Source organism: Dermacentor andersoni, unplaced genomic scaffold, assembly GCF_023375885.2.
Source record: "Dermacentor andersoni unplaced genomic scaffold, qqDerAnde1_hic_scaffold ctg00000041.1, whole genome shotgun sequence".
Classification (NCBI taxonomy): Eukaryota; Metazoa; Arthropoda; class Arachnida; order Ixodida; family Ixodidae; genus Dermacentor; species Dermacentor andersoni.
Genome location: NW_027314754.1, coordinates 2875459 through 2897265, shown reverse-complemented (window position 1 = coordinate 2897265; position 21807 = coordinate 2875459). Strand labels below are relative to the sequence as shown.

The 21807-nt window shown below is 44.2% G+C and overlaps 1 protein-coding gene across 1 annotated transcript in view; it reads left to right on the top strand.

The window, feature by feature from the left end:
• LOC126518285 (uncharacterized) overlaps positions 1-21807 on the top strand; it is a 118211-nt gene that overhangs the window by 26944 nt on the left and 69460 nt on the right. The window contains exon 2 of the mRNA XM_050168129.3: positions 5247-5376. The gene's annotated coding sequence lies outside the window, so the exon portion shown is untranslated. The remainder of the gene's footprint in view (positions 1-5246; positions 5377-21807) is intronic.

The window sequence follows — 21807 nt, the reverse complement described above, 5'->3', positions numbered from 1 at the left end:
CATTTCTTCACTTTTATGACGCTTTCTTCGATGATTGTTCCAAAGGGGTCCTAACGATGTGATGTCGTTCATCAGCATGCGCTGCACCACTGTCTTTTCATTTTTGCTGCGCACAACGTTTCTCCTGTGTAGTAATCAGTGAGCGCAAGAGGAAAGTTAAGCACTGTGGCGGAGAACTCAGTCCCAGCACACTTGAGCAAGTTTTTTTTTTTTGTATAAGTATGTTTTTAGGCTTCACTGCGTTGTTGCGGCAGGAAAGGTCGTAGGCGCAAATACTTGGAGGTTGTTTAGTAGAGCTGTGCGTGTTCACTACACGGGCTTCTTCGTTTTTTAATAGCGATAGCGATGTTGGGTAACCATGAGCAGGCAGTGCATAGTAATTTGTACGCACGAAGACGAGGAGCCGCTGTCTGCGCGAACGCTGTCAAAGAATGCCGCGAATGATTTTTCTTACAAAGCCCGTGAAATGATAAGTTTAGAACATATACTCTGAGGCTCGTCGGCGCTGCGCCAGTTTGCAACTCCTGTGAGGTATCATATAGATATACCGAAACTATCTCGACCTGAAGCTCACGTACACTCTGCTCACTCTCTATGAGAGAACTTGCGCTAGAAAGTTCAAGATGAGAAACACGAAGCTGAATATTACCTCGCGCGCTGCTCACTAACTAGCTGCAGGTGCAGTAAGGACCACTGAGCTTGAAAGCGTCCGTGCATGTTAGTTTCAGCGCAATGTTTGCACTATACTTGCGGCTGAGCCCATCCTCAAGTTGATCCGTTGAATCAACTAGGCGGTCTCGCTAACAAGGAGATGAATGGAGATTCTCTTCTGTTTGCGACACGTACATCTATGCTAGTATTATATATATATATAAGTGTGTGTCTGTGTGTGTGTTGAAGTACAGTTTTCCAACTGTGTTGCACGAACCTTGTCCAATTAGTGTTTCGAGCGCTGCTTGCAACCTCTGTGTAGATTACAGTTCTACAGCGACGGCGATTATTTCACCGCCCAGAAAGCTTGCGCATAGGATAGCAACAACTTTCAAGAGACCTATCTTGTTGCGGGACGGCAATACCTTGAAGTGTTGTCGTGTCTCATGCGAGCACTAAGTGGAATACATAGTGGGAGCTCTTTGTCAGACTACAAGTTACTGGATATTTACGCTTATGGGTGCTCTCTGGAGTTAGATATAAAACAATTACTGTGCTCTGAACTTTGTAGGACTCCAGCTCTCTATGACGTTATAAAATAAACATTGTAGAGATGGCAGAGCGCGAAAATGCTCTGTTTGCAAAGAATGCAAATTCAAATAATTTCATTGTTCTTTTATTAGAAACTAATTCTCATAATTATTGATGTCGCAATAATTTCTCTCCTGTGAAGCTTCGAGAACGGTAATTCCCAACTTTGTGATTTGATATTCCTACATGAGAAATGGTGTGGCACCAATGGACTTTCGAAACTCCACCAGTTTTCTTCAGTGGAGCACAGCTCTTTGTATCCAATCAGCTAAACAGCAGGGTAGCCGATAGACTATTTCGATTACTCCATAGGCATTGCTAAATGAGATGTCTGATAGGGGCGGGGCGATCAGAAAGCTTTGCAATTCGCGCATGAAGGAAACAATCTGGAGTTTAAAAAAATAATAATTTCAACATTAGTGTTCTTCACACAAACTACTTCTCGCGTTTATCTGCAAGGCTCTTTATACCTTTGTAAAATTGCCATCTCGCTCTTTAACCAACTTATTTTTTGTAGCAGATTCCATTGTGTTCAAATTGGGAAACCTTGTTATTTGATATTGTTTCTTCAGATTTAGAATTAGCAAAGGGTTACATCGCGAGTGTAATGTGGGTGGTTACACTGTTCAAGATCGCACTTCCGAACAGCTGCCAGGGCAACACGAACATTGTGGACTCGGGATTTCTCAGGCATGAGGAGAGCGCTTGTCGTCACCAATTCTTTCATTCTTTTCACAGTGGCAACACGCAGCTTTCCGATAAGCTTGGCATACCAGTATGTTTTTACTGTGCTGCTATTTTCCGAGCCTCCCCTTTTTATGACGGCTTTTGTGGCCCGGAAAACGGCGGCAATCACTTTTTTTCCCCGAGGGCTTTTCTGGTGTTAATTGGAAGGAGGCAGCCAAAGTTCACCACTGCAGGCTTTCGCTTCGTTGCTAGGTGCTATTGATATGCCACGAAATGGGCGAGAAATTCTTCAGGACCACTTTCACAGGCGTCAGAAAGCTACTTTGCTGAACCTAAGTAATGTTGCTAATTTGCGAAGATACGTTTCATGGCACCGGTTGACACCCCAATTCAACAATGCTTTGTGAAAGGTGAAGCCAGATGTCCCAGTCTAATCGCAGTTCTATGTCGTCCTGGCCTTGGGTCGTCTTCTACGTCCTGACGGCCGCGACAAAAATTCGTTGAACGAACGAGCGATTGCCCCCCCCCCCCCCCCCCCTCCCCAGCACAGGAAATGCGGTCTCAAACAATATGAAACCGAGCGCAGCGACCGCTTTCAGGAGGCCTTAGTGGTTTTGCACACGTTCCGCAAGAAAGTGATTAATGAGAATAAATGTTCAGATGGAAAGCTTCTGGTTCCAACTTGATAAATTAAAGTGCACGCTTCACGAGTAAACGCCGCTTATCATTGAATTCGGTGTTCGGTCTCGTACTACTCACGCTCTACATTCATTGCTGCGCGCATTCTGCGTTGCACTGTAAGTTCGATCTTAGAAACTGCCTTCCTTGTATAAGCAGCTTGATCATGCTCCAGTATTCCAGTTTGGAATCGTGAGAGAAAGCGATGCCTAAACGTCTGGTTCAGAATAACGACGAACCCTGAAATTGTCATTGCCGTGTTTGTCTGCATAAATAGGTCGTCCAAAGTTTATACAGAAATTGATGCAAAATTTTTCGTTAGATGCAAGTTACGGACCTCCTTGATTACTTCTACCCCTCGTTCGTTGTGGCATGCTCCCCAACACCAACGCTTTCAAAATTCCAAAATCGCTTTATGTTGCTTACTCAACAACTGATGGCACAAAAAAAGTGTGAGTAGATGGTACGCAAGGAACGACGATTGAAAATTACATGAAGCTGCGTTCTTTCTTTTTATAAGCGAAAAATAATCGCTTTCAGTCTAAAGGTGGAAAACTTCCGTTGAATTACTGAAGGAGCCTTTGAGGCAGCGAGTTCCCATTTTTTCGCCTCCGCGTATCTCACTGCCAGCCCGGCGCCTTTCATCGATAAGTTCTTGCGTTTAGTGGGACAGAGTGTAGCTACTTTTGAACAAGGACAGAGTTATGGCTAGTACGTCAGTGGCGCGAAGTGCACGGCGCTTAGTGCGCCTACACTTTCTTTAAGAGGAGTGGTCACACCCGCCGTGGTTGCTCAGTGGCTATGGTGTTGGGCTGCTGAGCACGAGGTCGCGGGATCGAATCCCGGCCACGGCGGCCGCATTTCGAGGGGGGCGAAATGCGAGAACACCCGTGTACTTAGCTTTAGGTACACGTTAAATAACCCCAGGTGGTCGAAATTTCCGGAGCCCTCCACTACGGCGTGCCACATAATCAGAAAGTGGTCTTGGCACGTAAAACCCCATAATTTAATTTTGGAGTGCTCACGTGCATGGTGTTATTTTCGGAAAAACGTTTTGCATGAAAGAGTTTGGGCTGCAACTAATAGTGGGAGAAATCCTACCGCTTGAATAAGAAAACGCGCGAGAAAGTTACCTGAAACTTCCTCCTTGATATTACTACTCATGCTGAAAAATCTCAATGCCGATACTTCATCAAGTTAACGTTTTGATCCAGAATCGTTGTTGGATACTGAATTGCGATATGGGCAACTTAAGGCACGGCTTCATGCAGCAACAAGATATCGTGCAAGACGTAGCAGGGGTGCGAACGAAATGAGATGTATAAGCTGATCCGCATCACCCCATCCATCAGCTCCTCAATATACTGCAGCGGCAGGAGTTTGTATATTGGGGGCAAGTTCCATTACTGGAAAAGCTGGCGTCACCGTTGGCGTGACATGGTAAGAGGGATCACGGGGACACCACAGCCTCGTCGGCTGCTTCGGAAGTGCCGAAGCGAGCTGAAAACGAAAGTTTAAAGTTCCGTTTGCACTGCGGTTCTGATCAAGTGGGCAAGTTTTCCTGCTTCGGCTGTGCTTCACAACGCTTGAAAGCACTATAATAGGTAGTGGCTGCCTCTGAAGGCATCCGACGTGGTAGACTACTCCTCGGGTGCCAAAGCGCTGGACGTACAAGACAGAACCTGGTGTCAGCCTTCACACGTACCCGCAGGACAAGGAGCTGCGTGAAGCTTCAATCGTGAAACGGTTAGCCGATTGCTGCTGGCCGGTCCTAACTCAGATGTGCAGCATGCACTTCCGCGAGGAAGATTTCTGATACGGCGTCTGGGTAGCGAGGTTCGTAGAGTAGCAGAAAACGCGAATTGAGACGCTCGTCCATGCGTGCGGTCCGGCGAATGTCATGAAACTTTGGTCTACGAACTTCTTGATGCTATATGCTGACAAGCTCACTGGAATGGAAAGGGACCGGTAAGAAGCACATTAAAAAGAAGACATGGCAGATGCGCATGCTTGTGTAGCACCAAACAATGGAATGTACTGGTTTAAGAAACGAAAGCAGCGGGTAATTGCTCGCTGAGAAGACCGATAAACATACACTGCGACACAACTTGAGAAATATATTGAAACGTATATATATATAACGGGACATTACAAGGCGCCGTCTTAGGCGTCGAAGTTCCTATCAATAACGAAATTATTTTTGAACGGCTCTGATGATGTCCACGCAAGAATGGTTGCTTGTTTACTGTCAAATGCTCATATACTGCGGCCTAAAGCTCACGGCACGGAGCAAGATGGCGCTTGCATCGAAAGCAAAACATTGTGCGCGGACATGCATGCAGACTCGTAGTCTGTCACCGCGAACCCATGCGATCGCTGCATTGAGGCTTCATTCTGTAATGCTCCTCTTGGTTATACGGAGAGCCCACTATAAGAACACATTTCACATGGTTCCCTCTCAGCTAATGCCTACCTTTCACGCAAGAAGCATTGTCGGGTGACTCCATCGCGGCGACCACGCGCAGTGGCGTTCACTGTACGTATTTACGTATTCGGTACACTGTCTGTAAACCTTTCTGTAATTTCTGTTTAGTCAAGATTACTATTTTGACAGTAAACTACTTCCTTCCTTTCGACAGCACTTACGAAATGTCCGGGAGGGCTCCCGCGTGGTGTTTCCACTGAGCGCCGGCAGCCAAACCTACGAGGAGCGGGCCGGGTTATCCCACACACTACGCAAGCGAGGCGCTTCCGATAGATGGTGACTCGGTAAGTCCTCTGCCCCGATTCCTTCTGTCTTAATAATGAGGTCAAGTACACAAAAAGTCATAGGGAACGAAGGCACTGCGCAGCAGCATTGTGAACGTCTCACACGCTATGGCTATCTTTGGCACTTTATCATCGCTATCACCTTTACACCTGTGTTCCGATGGCATTACAACCTCTAGCAGAGATGGCCGCGTGACTCAGTATGGCTAAGAGACTTTGCTTCAGTCTTTTCGTCTAGCTTGCTCATAAGCTAGAACAAAAGTCTAAATTTCTGTTACGTCACACCCGTGTACTGCAGTATACTATTCAAACCGATCGGGGGAAATGCACATGGAAGGGCTTCCGCGCACTTTTAGCTTTTAGGTGTGGTGATGATTTATTTTCCCGCTTTCGTGTTGTTGCTCCTCTATGTTATTGCGGCATGGCTTTACGAATATTTCGATATTGGCTTTTTCTTAGTGAATGAATCATTTAGCACTGACGCAAGCCGCCACGTCTACTAAAACATCTAACCAAAGTGGTAATACATGACTGAGAGTGCAGTGCTGACTTCCATAACTGCTTTTATGCAGAATTACTGGATGTAGATATCAAGGGAGCCATCAATTCATTAATGTAAGAGTAGCCATTTTTCGGTAGCAATAACTGAGAAGTCGGCAGAATGTTGGGTAAACATGCATGTTGTGAATTCGTCCTCGCACTTCACTCTCCTCCCCGTGGGATGAGTATTGCTGAAAGCTAGAAACATATTTCTGCAATTATTACTCGTGATGTAGAGACCACAAACCACATTCCTTTCATTCGGTGACCCATTTGTAATGTATTCCAGTTTGGCATATACAACCTGTCGCTCTTTAGCTAATAGCACATTGGCAGGCTCCTTTTACTAGCGAAGGGCTGTTTCATTTGATAGCTGACAAGAGCCGAACACCATTCTGAAGTATTCAGCTACGGGTAGAAGAGCGCGCACAAGATATTGAAAGGCGTGTATGCGAAATACAGAAGGCAGAATACGACGATGCGGTGGATACGTAAACATTGTGCTGGGGAGGCAGATAAAATAATTGTATAAGCCCGTGGATGTTCTCAGTCTTTCCATTTTTTTTTTCAATTTTCTTATTAATGTGGCAGCTGAGTCCCGGCGCTAATGAAAGTTAAAATAGAGCCTGCAGAAATAGTTTTTGTGACAACTAACATGAGAGCTGCTCTCCACAGAAATTTAGCAATTTAGCAAATTGAGCCTCAGCCCAGCTCAATTTTTCCATTAGGCTTGCGTTGCGGCAGTGGTGATCGTATGAATGAGTGTGCATCTGCTGCCTCGAAATGTCCCTATTAGAAATGACTTAAGCATATCCTTAAATGAAATGAAGAAATGAACATATTTTTACATAGTTAAGAGTTGTTAGCCTCACAGTTCTTGCGCGATTTTCACATATGGAATGGCCAGAAATGAAGAAACGGTGGAGTTGTGCCTCCATGTCGTGTAAGATTCGTTAGGACATAGTTTGGTGCTTTCTCATGGAGCTGTTTACATAACGTCTGCTGCTATTATAAATGCATTAACTAAATAAAATTGTATCAGACGCGTGGCATTATATTTTACTGTAAAAGTGGAGTTGACATTCTTTACGCTAGAACCACGTTACGTTATTTCTAGCTTCTCCGCATTGTCTGATATTGAGCACCTGGCAACATGACTCATGAAAAAGAAAAGCTATATCTTTTTATACTTTTTTCAAACAACTGCTTAAAAAGCAATAAAACAACAATTTAAAATACTATGTACCAACTAGCCCCAACCGAAGTTCTAGTGAAACTAGGGTAAAGTAGAGAGAAATATAGAGTCTAAAAAGGAAAGGCGTCATGTAATCAACCGCCAGAGCTATGTTGGAGAGGAAAATGTGCAAATCGTTCAGACACTAAATTGTCATGAAAGCGTCCACTCTAATCGATGGCGTTGTATTTTAGACACATGTCAATCGAAAATTAAAAAGAAGAAAAATCACTATAAAACACTATAAAACAAGAACCAAAATGCTTCGTCTTATAGCGATATTCGTATTGTCGCGTAGTCGTACTTCGCGATGCAGTCCTGTCGCTATGCCATGACATTTATGTATAACGATGCCAAAATTTTTGTGCTGCGCTCAGATATCTGTAGCCGCAGCAACTCAATGTCCTGGCATTCCACCTGTTATTGTCCTAAGCCTAACTTTTTTTTGGCGAGAATGCCTCATGTCTGCATTCGACACATTCATTTAGTTCAGCACGTTCACGCCTGGCTTGCTTTCGACAAGCGGCATTGCCTTCTGTAGCAAATATTCTTTACGTATAAAGACGTAAGGAAATCGTCAGCTCTCTCGCATCTTGTGAACAAGACGCACAAAATAAGTAAGTTTCGTTGGCATTCATGATTAAACGTTCGCTATCTCTTTATCCAAGTGCCACATGCCGCGGTTGAAGTGATTCAATTAGAAACCCGGCCTACAAGTTGCTGTTTTGCTGCCTAGGAAAAGTCCCGCATGCTAGCCTAATTAGACCCGCAGGCACTCGGCACAAGAGTTTCAGAACAAAGGCTGGACTACGTTGTATGCAACACAACTCTTGTAAACAAGCAGCAAGCACGGCTTCCAATTAACCTTAGGAGTTAGCTCAAGCAACCCATGGTACACGATTCCTAGTCTTTCGTAAAGTCGTTTTTCTGACACTGTGCTGCAGAAAGCGGTGAATGCGAAGACGGCCGTATATTATAAGACCTCGCCGCAGGGCTAGCGTGAAGTAGGAAGACTAAAACTTATGAATTAGGGAAGGCTAAACTTGGGTGTGGAATTTGGCTGTTACTTGGCAGGCTGTAGCCAATGAAGGAGGTATCAACATCGGCAACATATGCTGTCCTGAAAGACAGTATCTGTTTTTGTGCCTTTTACTTTTTGTAGGCACCAGGCTAGTTCAACTTTTTTTCTGTTTGCTTTACCGTCGTGTATTTCAGTAAACACTTCATGAAGTCAACAGTACTCAAAACAATGTTGTTCTTTAAGATCACAAAACAAAAACATTAAAAGACTGAGTGAAATGGTTGAACGTTCGAAAGCAATAGGAGACAACGCATACTGGAGGGCTGAAGATTTATTTACTTTTGACCACCTGGGGTCCTGTACGTGCTTGCCGAATACACTACCGTATTGCAGTTAGCCCCGCCCCCCCCCCCCTCCCCCGGAATTAAAGATGGTAGAGCCGTGACTCACGGCCCGAACCTTGATCTTAGTAGTAGAACGTTATAGCCACTGCGCAGCTGTGACGGGTGAGTAACGCCGTGCTTTGAGGCCGAGTAAATTAAGTCCACGTAGTCTTCTTGCACTTATAATGTGGCTTTTGTTGTGGTTGTCAGTTTCCACACGCTGAATAATGATTCGTAATATGAAGGATTTCGTAATAGCGGGGCTTGTCAGTGTGTATTTCACATGTCTTTCAGAGACGTGAATTTCGGCACTTAGAGGCACAGCCTGAATATGGCCAGGGAAGAGCATTCACCTATAGTGTTTCGTAAAAGAAAAACGACCCTACGAGTGCATCACACCTGTCGCGTGATCAGTGAATTACAAGCGATTGCAGTGAAAGTCTGATACGCTATTTACTTTCCACGTGGATTGTCGTTTCTGTATCGCATACGCATACTTAAGGTTTACGAAAGCATTTCCTTAATGAGACAGTTGTTTGAAGTGGTGCGACAAGCCGGCGTGGTGCTAGGTGCAGCTAAAGATGCTTCGTTATTGGTGGAGAGACGATACTGGCGTGGAGCATCGTCACATTAATTTAGGCGTGGAAGTGTATTTGGCGCTGTTTTGGAGCTCATTCATAGAAGAAAAAGTTTTGCATTATGATACCTTTTGTTCCGTTACTGTCCCTGTTATATTTTCAAAGTTTTTCCTATCTAAACATTTCAAAGATCATCTTTAATTTCTTTTAAATGTTATCGTTCATCCAACTGGTCTGAATTTTAATCATGCTATCTGTTTCTTCACAGCTTTACCTTTCCAAGTATTTTTGCTCTTGCAGTTATATTTGGTTTATGACACTACCAGCCCATTTTGTGTCCACTGCAGGATGAGGGCCTCTCACGGCAATATCCAGTTACGCCTTTCCTGTATCATGTGACACAATGTTATGCCTGCAAATTTCCCAACCTAATGACACCACCAGTTCATTGCCGGCCACGACTACACTTTCCTTCCCTTGGCGCCCATTCTTTAACTGTAACAGAGCATAGTTACCTTGCCCTACGCACTATACGTCCTAACGAACTATATTTATTCCTAATGTTGACTACAATATCAGCTGCCCCTGTTTACTCGCTAGCCATCACCGTTTTCTTCCGCATCGCTGTCTTCGCTTACCCGAATCCCTTTCTTCCAATGTTTTAACGTTACAAGTATCATTTTTCTTTTCATGGCTGTTTACAATGTCCAATTTCCTGAACTTTGCGCATATACAAACACCACATTCTTGGGCGATTCCTATTCTGGTCGCATGCCGTGTTTTCAAGGATCATCATCATCCCTATAATTAGGAATTGGCGTCAAAGGCATGCTTGAATATAAAGGCACAGGGGCGTTCTTCCTTGCTGTGCCGGATACCGTACAAAGAGCGATCAGGGCGTCTATGCGAAAAAATAGCAGCTAGGCAACGGAAGAGTGTTTCCCTGCAATAATTACTCTGACGCCTTTATGCCCTATTCGTATGGGGTTGATGCCTTTAGGCGTTATTTTCTCTTGAGAACGAACGTATACTGGAACTGTGTCGGTCCTGAAGTATTTGTAGACTTAGATCCTTGTATGTATATTACAAAACAATTTAGAATTGCTGTTTCTGTGATTTTATGCGACATAAACAAGATGCATCTTTTATCGTGTAGTATTCTATCGCGCTTCTAGGTCTCCGACCTTATAACAGTCTGAAAGGCCTTAGGGTATTGGAAATGTACATTTATTTAATGATATATAAAAGCTTATTTCATATACCTTCGGCCTGGTTCTGATCGGTGACTTATTTCGAAGCAAGAATGTTTTAGTTGGCCCAGCTGAACTGGCGTATGGTGCTATAAATTCCGAACTTTGGGAAAGGACTGATACTGAGATGCTAAATGAAAGAAAAAAAAAATGGTTTCACCAAAGCAGGATGTTGAGAATGCTCCATTCCTTCTTTGTGTAATTACTCCAAAGAGCCTGTCATCATGAAAGAAGCGCCTCCTGATTTTCTCGTGCCGGTGTCAATAGACAATCGGACCTGTTTTTTCACATATCGGATTAACAAGTTCGAATACAAATCTCGAAAAAAAGTTTTAAATCAGAGGGTTGATTGAAATAGACATGAATATATAATAAAAAAACGTGCAAATTGCTTCGTTTGAACAGACCGTATATGAATGCTGTGGCCTGATACCGCTCTTTTTTGGCCTGTCTTGTTCTGTACTGTCGCAATTCAACAGCAGAACATCAAAGCCAGTGAGCCTTTGTTGCATGGGCGAACACTATTTCTTTATTTTTCTGCGCGAGCGAGTGCTTCCGTAAAGTCTACGTTTGAAGCTTCTCTTTGTGATGAAGATTTCTTTTCCTTCGTAAAGCACCCGTCTTTTGCTTGGTTACAAAACAAAGACCACCGGCCCTCTCGATAGAAATCGTTTCGCCCTATAGTTTTCTACACGAGGATTGCTGCGATGGGTGCCCTTCTTTCTTGTTCCCCATTGTTCGCCTTTTGTGTGCGGCATTCTTTCCGGTGAAACAGAAGGGGGTGGAGTTTGTGTTTTCTGTGGACAAACTGCTCCTCTGACAAATGCTGGACATGTCGCACGATTTCCTTTTGGCAGGACCCAGTGTTCTCCCGTTGTTAGATTCATCGCCTGTTTACTTTTAAGGCGAAAGCCTTTCTAGGCTCATGGTGAACTTTGTGTCAGCAGACCTGACCGTCGGACTTACCGCCGAAGCGTCATCGCGCCATATGACGACAGATTAAAGACAGAGTACAGACTGTAAAATGATTCGTAGTGACAGTTAGGGAATGATAATGTTATAATAGAGATTGGTAGAGGTTAATAAGGACTAGTAATGACCAATGATGACTACTAATGACTACAAAATGACCAATATGTCTAACGACAATTTGTAACGAATACAATTGATTAGAAATGACTAAATGCTTAGTAATGACTAATAATGACTAATAATAACCAAAATTACTTTTATTGACTACTAATGACTGATATGATCAACATGTTTAACGACGGCTTGTAGTGACCACAATTGATTACGAATGACTAAAGATGCTGAGTAGTGAGCAGTAAGGACTAAAAGAAAGAAGAGGAAGAGGCAAAGAGAAAGAGACGAATGATAAGAGGACGAAGCGTAGGCTTTCGCCGTTCACTTCTTAAGAGAGATCTTAAGAGACCCTGTAATTTTTTTCGACCTGCAATTCCACTTTCGTTCCTGACGTTCGCATCGTGTGCCCACTCGAGCGCCAAGCAAATGAAAACGTCTTACACAACATAAAGGAGATGTTAACGCCTTTGAGGTCTTTCGCACTAGGGGCATGCAGTTCAGGTACTTTCATAACAGGTGTGGGCAGATAACTCTGGAAAAGCATTCCTGTGTTTGGCAATGCGGACTGTAAATGTCGCCCCTATGCAGTAGTAAGGTGCGAAGAAACTCGATTACTTCTTGTTGCTTACTAAACGATAACCAGACGAGAACATATTCCTGGACCAACTGCACGTTCGAAATACATGTAGAGCGCGCAATTTTATTGCGATCGCCTTCTTCAGCCACTTTTTATTTGTCTGGCTCTTAAACAAGGGAAAAAAAATTATTGATGAGGCGAGCCACTGGGAGTCATCTAAAGGAGCACGGGCTTTCACTTACGGCTGCGTAGGTTCATTTTGTAGCAGTGAGAAAGCCTTCAATGCGGCACATTCGTGCATTCGTGTGATATGACTGATGCAAGCGCTCATGACTCCATTCGCATAACCTGGAAAATTACACTGCTAAATTTGCGTGTGTTTTTTAGTCGCCCAGAGCAAGAAGTGAAGCAAACTCAGAAGACCACAGAGCTGGCAGTCTCACAGTCTGCCATCGCACCGTAGAGAGAGCGATTTTTTTTTTCATTTGTTTCTTGAGTCACATGCGTCGCAAAGGTCTCGGCTGGAACATTCACTCTTCCACAACTTTCAGCGTCATGCGTTCATTACGAAGGCCTCAACATTTTAGGAAACAATTTTAAGGGAGCTTCTCTTTCTCCCTTTATGATGTTTCTACATGTTTACATAATAGTGATAAGAGACATCGCACGGTGAATAAAGTTGAATTATTTTCTTAATATCTGCTGCCGTAGTTTCGTATTGTTTCTTAACGAAAACATTAGACAGCGAGGAACGATAATATTTTATCAAATACTGCAGTTTGAGAATTCTTCAAATACAGCCAGGTGATTTCCTCTCGTAAACAGCTGTGCGGGAAACATGCTTCGCTCTACTTTATCACCAGAGAGCGAGAGAAAAATAACTTCTGTTTGCACCCGTCAAAAATGACGGGCGAAAAGGCCTCAACCCCCATTCATCCCCTTAACCGTCGGCCGGAATCCCTTGGTACTTGGCGGCGGTCAGGACGAAACCGATGACATTGCGTTGCTCTTCTGCTTCGTGGTTGAGTAATAAGGTATCCCAAGGTTCTACATTTCCATTCGGGTCGTTTTAGAAAGGGCAGGTCCAGACCATGTGGACTAGATCTGCAATGCTATTGGCGTGCGTACATCTAGGATTGAATACTTCCGGATGCCATTTACTGTACAGCTGAGGGTTTGGATACACCCCGGTTTGCATTTTGTTCCACATGACTTCCTCTTTTTTGCTGAGCTGTTTATCCGCCGCTGGTATGTCTTACGACCGAGCTTACAGTGAGAAATTATTTCCTGGAATGTGCTTAGTAAGTCACCCGTAAGGAGCGGTTTCTCGCGTGGAGGCGGCGAGTCAGTGGAGCTAAACCGGAAACTAAGCCCTCGGGTGGTCGTATGCGCCTTCTCATTCCGCAACAAGCCCTGATCGACCGGGGACCACATCAGTGAGATTTCCTCAGCGAGCACTTATCCTCCTCTCAGAATTTTGGCAGTCGCAGCAGAGATACTGCCGATATCATAATCCTTGGTGGCAGCCTTAGAGGCACTAACAATTCGGCAGCGTTTGTGCAGAGAATGTCGGACCCACCTTCGAATCTGACCTGCACGATCGAGAATGAGCGCGAGGAAAACAGTTGTACATAACATCACCCCAAGGATCCGTTGACGTAGTTGAAGTTACACCGACAGTAGTTGTGCAGGAAATAGTTGTGATGAACGGTGGGACCAACTAGGGATGGACTCAAAATTAAACCGATGATCATAAGGACTATTCCCTGCAAAACGACAGTCGGTGTACCTTCAACTAAGTCTAGTGATCCATGGGGGCTGTCTTACGGACCCTGATAAGACCTAGGCCTGGCGCGGACACGTCAGCGAATTCTGCTACCGAACGGTGCACGTTAACATCGTCCGTCCCGACGAAAGGGATTCGCTCACCTGTCGTGTTCACGTTTTCACGTTCATTACTGGCGCCTGAAGCATGTTGAACGCCTGGATCAGGTCGCGTCCGCACAGGCTGGGGCCGTAGCAACCGAGGACTGTCAGGGATCCGTCCGTCGACCGGTTTCCGCACGAAACCTTGAGGTTGAGTTGTCCACGAACAAAACGCCTTCCCAGGAAGCAAGTCAGTTTCAATGGCGAACCACGCAGCTTGAGCCACACTGTTTTGTTTTGCTTATAGGTGATGACCGACACCGGTGTCCCTGTATCGACCTGCATGTTCACCGGAACGCCCCCACAATTCAATGTGCTCCCAATGGGTTGCGTGATGCCGACGTGGCTGACATGACTGTTCGCTGCTTCCAACGCGAATATACCGTCCGTGCCCACAGCTGTGCCCTCCTACCGAGACGATAGCGCATGTACGTACCTGACGCGACAGCCCTGGTGGCCCTTCAATGAACTCTCTCTCCCGACGGTAGCAGGCTCGGGCGATATGACCCCGCTGTTGGCACTTGAATCACGTTGCCGAATGGAACCGGCAATGCCCTGGTTCGTGCCCTTTCGCTCCGCAGTGGTTTCGCGAAATAAACGGTGGCCGGTTTCTTGGGCGATAACACTGTCCTCCCATCGCACGTACGCTTCCTTCAGCGGTGTTGCTCATTACCTGCTGCGCGCTCCATTCTGCCATTTTCGGCTGATAGCACGATTTCTGCTTCACTCCTCGTCAGCTGCGGCTTCGCAAGCAACTGTCGACGCCCTCCTGCGCTTTGCAGCCCACAGGCGATGCGATCTCGTAGCATTCGATCCAACGTTGGGCCAAAATTGCATGTGTCCGCTATCTGACGAATGGTAATTATGAAATCTTTGACAGGTTCGGCTGGCAGCTGGTCTCGTGTAAAGAACTCGGTAAGAGTGTACTATCTCGTTTAGTTGCGGCAAAAAGTGCTGGCGTATCTGGCATGACATCATCCCGATGTAGCCAGCACCAGTACGAATGGTCGCTCAATGCGTGATTCGCAATTTACGCCAGTGCTATGATCGGTCCCATCTTCTTCGATCACCCACTGAAAAACTGGACAGCGTTACATAAAGGAAATCCTTGATAGAGTGGTGGATGGGTTTCGCAGCGAAGTCCCGCTGTCACGTCTTCCACTTCTTTGGCATCAGCAAGATGGGACACCAGCACATAGCAGCAGCTGAGCACGAAACTAGCTGGATGCGACTTTTCATTGTGTTTGTGAATTATGTTATGTTGACTGTACTGCTGTGACTATATGTGATAATGCATTTACACGATGTATGTAGCACCCGCAGACTAGACACTGTGTTATTAGGCGACAGCGTAGTTTACAACTTCGAGACTTTTATCTACATAACTGTGGAGACATTTACCTTGTATATTGCATGTAGCATGTGTTCCTGACGTCATAGTCTTCCTGTGAAAACGTTGCGTGACAAATCCTGGTGCTTGTGTGAAAGGATTATTTGGTATGTAATCTTGAACCCTGTACGTTCTATGATAGAACCATTCAAGAGATGAGTAGCCGGCGCCTTAATTAGGGCGTCAACATCTCCTTATATCATATCAATAAAAAAAAACATACTTCCTGGTTCATTAGCTGAATGAAACTTGGAAGAACTAGAGTTTTATTCTAGCGTACAAACCTGGGGCTGTCTGTCTCCCCCCTCTAGAAGCCCGTGTATTGACAGCAGATGGGAATTTCGCAATATTTACAACTTCACTGTGAACTACGTAATTATGAAAAGTCGATGAAACACCGCGTAATGATAGAACCATTTTTGCGGCTAATTGTAATATAATTTTTTCGGTAGAACTAGAACTACTACTAATTTTAATACAATAGTTTCGGTAAAACTAGAATTAAAGACGTTTTTTGTAACTGTACTATCTCCGTGCACGACTATGTATTGACAGAAGACGGGAATTCTGTAACATTTACAACTTCACCGCGAACTAACAAATTATCATAAGCGAAAGAAGCTCTGCGTAAAGATAGAGTCGTCTTAGCGGCCAATTTCAGAATGATTCAGAATGAACAGAGCATTCGCGACAAACTGGAGACGAAAACTTTCTTCGTGCAGACGCGACGCGTAGATGGACGGACATCGACCACCGCCGTAGGGTAGAAAACAAGGGGTTAACCAGGAAGTGCGTCTTTTTTCCTCCCTTGGGATGAAGGAAGGGGATAACGGGGCATAGAGAGAGAAAAAAGAAGACAGAGATGAAGCGTACGTCAAAGTGCACAGCGAGCCTCTAAATGTTTGCGGAGAATCGTCGGCTTAAAGAAAACCAGAAACACTAGCGTCGCTTTCTGCAACATCGACGAACGTGGCCTTGGTGAAAGATCTTCACTTTTAAGAAGGATTCTTGGGCCCAATCGGCTTAACGTTGGCCGGCGAGGGTATCTCCAAACGTCGTGAACGAAAAAAAGAAAAAAACCTGGCACAGCAGGTGTTAAAATACACTATTCCCTGACGAAGAGTAGTAGCGTGTAAGCGTCTTCACCCATTCCAAACTACAGTGCATTAGCTTTAAAATATCCCACCCGACACTGGATGTGGCACAGTGATTTAACTTTAACGCAGAAGTTTACGATTGCAGTCTGAGCTGTCAGGAAGCGTCGAGGGTGCGCCGACGATACTTCCGAGGGTTTCGAAGCAGACGAATGCTTGTCAACGTTCGAGTCGGAAAATGAAGCTTCCTTCAATGTCGGTCCCGGGTAGCACGATTGTAACAGTTAGTAGTTGTTCCTGGACAACGCGGGAAGCCTATAGGCGGCAAAGATGTTGCCCTCGGCGTGTTCTGGCAGCCACCAATAAAAATAAGGTTTCACTGCCTTCAGCGACACTTTCGCTGAGTAACGCTCTTATCTCATGCATCAAATGCCCTAGACTTCCTTTAACGTATGGCAAAATCACTTGTAACAAGGTGAATATTGATAACACCCTGATATGCTCACGACACTCATTTATTGAGGCACTGGCTATGAGAACTATCGAAAAGAATTTGGCAACCACTTAGCTCCTTAACACCCCAGAAACATCCCTAGGCAGCAGATGGGCCTTCACTTTTGGTTTGTGGGACCTGGCCAAAGTCTTTCTCAATAGGGCCAACCCTGTTTGTTTTAGAAGTGAGGTTCAATGCTGCAAAATCTCATACGAACTTGGCGTTTTCACCTTAGGGTTACCGTGGGATGTTGTGCAAGGGCATCATTGTCATCGTGCTTAAACCTTACGGGGCATGCTAGCTTCCTCAACATGTGAACCCGTCGGTAATTCGCTTCACTAAACTTCTGTACAAATACAATTTTTAAAATAAACTTCCAACTGCATTTCATTGTGCAACTGCTTGGCTGGCGGACGTGTTTTTGATATATAAATTGATATATAAGGTATGGTCATCTCTTGAAAGCATCTGAGTCTATGAAATGTGATATCACGAGCGGGAATGACCATGTCTATGTGTATTTCTATCCAAAAAAACTTAGGCAAACATTTCTTTCCTTCTTTCCTTTCTTGTTTTCGCAGCAAATTGCTGTTGTGTTGCGGAACGCGTGGCTTCCATCGCAACACAAATTTCGATTACGTTGTTTGCCGTCCAGCTGTCACGATAAAATGGCAGACATATCATTTGTAAGCTTGAGCCACCTAATCGCTCTACCGCCACCAAATGCGTTTTTTTTCCCTTGGCATCGCCACTGTTACCCTAAACAACCGCAGGTTAGCATCTCTACCAAATAGATTACGGTCCTTACCCTACTGACCTCAATTTTTAACAGTGCCACGTGTTATTTCTTACAGTTATTTCTACTAATTTTTTTCTATGTTGCTCATAGCGCGGTACTTCTCTTCTAAAAGTTTTATCTTTCAAGTTTTAAACCCAAAGGTGAGTACTTGACGACTGCAATAAATAATTAAAATTTCACTTTCACACCTATTTATTTCCCCTCTCGAGCACACCTATTTTCAAAGCAGAAACGCCTCGCCTACTTTCCGGTCATCTATATTTTTTTTATGCTTCGAGCGTTCGGGCGACGGCTGTCACTGCAGAGCTATCGCTTCAGTTCTTCATTTATGCCCTAATGTTTGAGCTCATAGGCATCATTTCAGGATATTGCACAGCAGTTGTATCGCACAATGAAGCTGTCATCTAATGTTGACAGCAATAGGGTTACAAACGGATGGCGACGAAAAGATCGTGAATAAATAGGACAATCAAAAATTACTTTTCAATTTGATTTCTAGCTGAATAGCATTTGGAATTTGGTCGTGCGCGGAGGTATGGGAATTGGGCGGCATCTGCAACCAGCGCTCAAAACATGCGTAGTTAGTGACCTGTGTGTCAATAGTGACCAGTGTGTTCAATAAATTGACAAACAGGTCACTATTCGGGAGCTAGAAGTTTCTACACGCCAGCTGCATATCACGCATGAGTGGTACCGTTGGTTCTGGCTGTAAATGGTTTTCAATCTCTATCTGGAGTTTGAAGCTTGGACGTTTATAGAAATATAAATGTAGCGCCCATATCGTTCACAAAACTCGAGTTGCAAAAAAACAAGCTACCATCACGGTTTCAGCATAAGAAGGCATTTAAGAAAAAAATTTGACTCTGCTTACAACCGTGTGACAAATGACAGCACCGAAACGAGTGAAAAGTTCTGTCCTCAAATTGGTGTTTCTGTAATGCGGTCACAAGATCAAAGGCATAAGAACAGCTATAAGCAAGCTTGAACGGATGATCAGTTTCATGGTTCCATGTGTGTTTCAGTGCACTTTTGAAAGCTGAAACTAAAGTTGTGTGATCAGCTAGTTTATCCGAAGTTCGCTATTTAGTTTTTTTTTTTCCTTTCTTCGTGAGCATTTTCTTTCGCCATGTCGTTGTTGTGACTACTCAGTCTTGATAACAAACGTCACTGCCTGCATCATCGGGGTAATTTAGGATAGTAAAGCTAAAATGGAAAATTAAGCTCTCTGATGCTACGTGGCAAAACTCCGTCATATTATGAGGCACGCCGTAGCGTGGGACTGCGGGCTAATATTTACGGCTTGCGGTTATATAAACACGCACCAATGCACGGTACAAGGACCTTTCCACATTTTGCCGATTATGAAGCTCGGAGAACGGCAGTGGTGGTGAGGCGAGTCCATTCCAATTTTGTATCCTTAGTGCTTTATTGTTCGTGGAAAAGATTTTCCAAGAAGAAAAAAAAAGCTAAATATAACCTTGCCGTAAATCGCCATACGATAGTTTGTCACTGTTCGAGAGGCGGATATTCAGTCGGCCGTGATAAGTAACTGACAACACTGACTGATAGGAAGATGTGCTACAAACTCGGGATAGCATGTCACGGACGCTTCCTCCCGCCAGGCATTGCAGGCTACAAATCTATGCCAAGTTCGCGTAACCAGTACATTCTTGACGAAGAGCTTCAAAGACCGCTCTATTTACGCTGGTGCCCGAGCTGTAGTCAGGCCAAGAAAAAAGATTTTGCTAAAACTGATGGCTCACCTGTTATATTTTACGAAGGAACCACAATCGAGAGCCATTTTACTATACAATAGAATACAATACCATACAACAGAATGCAATGTACAATGGTATTCCATTACTACGACGCTATGCCGCAGCGGGAAAACCACAAAGGCCTTTACAGCGCTGCGTGGTCTTCCATTACTTGTATTCGGTTACTATAGATGTGATGTAAATCATGTTTATGGAATAGATGTGTGACTATACAATTGCTACTAGATCGGTTTTTAATTACCAAAATATTTGCAATTTGTGCCTAATGTGTACCGCAGCAGCAAATCGATAAACTATGAGTGGCGTGTCCCTTTGCGCATGCCACTGATTTCATTTAAGCCAATCACTAAAGTATCAGTAGTACTGCCAAATGCTCCAACCACTGTCACAGATTAGATAGATAGATAGATAGATAGATAGATAGATAGATAGATAGATAGATAGATAGATAGATAGATAGATAGATAGATAGATAGATAGATAGATAGATAGATAGATAGATAGATAGATAGATAGATAGATAGATAGATAGATAGATAGATAGATAGATAGATAGATAGATAGATAGATAGATAGATAGATAGATAGATAGATAGATAGATAGATAGATAGATAGATAGATAGATAGATAGATAGATAGATAGATAGATAGATAGATAGATAGATAGATAGATAGATAGATAGATAGATAGATAGATAGATAGATAGATAGATAGATAGATAGATCAAAGGCTCAGATCGTGCTGTGTTTCCTCTTCAATAATGTGTTAAGTATTTTAAAATCAGAGTATTGTCTACCTAAGCTTGAAAACATTTACCTCCGTGAAACGTTCTCGCAGACTGTGTTTTTCAAGTATACCAACACAGCTGTAATATCGCGATAAACATAAAAACAAAGAAAGGATAACAAAGCAAGAAATATAAGTTTTATTGATAGGAAAGACAGAGAGGTAGACCTGCGCACTCTACACTAGGGAAGAGGGAAGCGGAGTGAAAGTACTGGGGTGGTTGATGATGAGAAGGGGTGAGTGCGTATGTACATTAGACGATGGCCCTACTACAGCCGCTCCGGGCACACGTGGAAATCTATTTACGGGCAGAATCAATGGTACCACTCGTGTGATATGCATCTGTGCGTGTAGAATCTACTAGCTTGGAAATCGGGGCAAGAGTTCCAATTTATTAACGTGAAACGACGCTCTTCTACAAAAACACAGCAAGGGTTCGCGCTATATCTATTCGTTATGCATATACTGGTTAGCTGCTTGGTCACGATGTCCATCAGCAGATGTTCGACTAAGCAGTTCCGCACAAAAAAGGAGATAGATGGTCATGAATAAGTTTTATTGGTCTGAGCAAGCTAAATCATCAACAAGTGGGTGGCCTTCTCATTCCAGGAGCTAGTAGCCCTTTGGCCGCCCTACGAGCCCTGTCCGCCAATGATAGCTGGTCCTCCGAGTATGAGCTGGGCAGCAGGGACTCCTACTTCTCCTCGAGTGTTGTGTGCATTGGCTGTGTGTTGTCTTCCTAAGCCACACACTCCCACGCCATGCTGCGTAGGGAGTTGAGAACGACGCAGAAATTACAAGTGTGTGGGTGTTGCGAGGACGAGGTTCTGTGGAGTAACATGCCGTGTACATAGGAATTTGTTTCCGAGTCTTCTGGGAGTTATTGATTCTCTGTCAAGTCTGGGATGCGGCGGGGAATAGGTTACTCAGTTTAAAAAATAGTGCTGCAAATATTTGTTTTTATTCGGAACATATTCCTTTCTTCGTTGCTCATTGGGCAGGGTAGCATAACGAGTATGATCTCGGGCCGCAGCGCCCGCCGTCAGGGATTCGTTCCCCGGGTTCCAGGCGATGTATATTGCTTTTATCTTGATGTTTGCTTGAATGTGTATCGGTTGCTTTAGCCACATCCTTTTATTTTGCAGTTTCAGCAGGCACTCTGTGGGTCTGTAATTATTGTTGCTTTTTCACCGTGGTTTGTCGCGGCGAGGCCTATGACTATACTTCCGTTTTGAGTGCCCTTTGTAAGTGTTGCAAAATTTTTTCGGTGCCTTCGCCATCGAACTCTGACAGCGAGTGCTGCAACTCCTGTTTATGTTGCTGCGTCTGCGTATCTTTCGTCCGCACTCTTCTTTTGTAGTACTTGTCCAGTGCAGCGATTCATGTTGTTCTTTCTCGGTTGGGCTTTAGGTACATGCTTTTAAGTATTCGTGCTACTGTGATGTTTTCGCTTATATATTTTAGTGCTCTTTCTCTTCCCTCTTCCCCAATTCT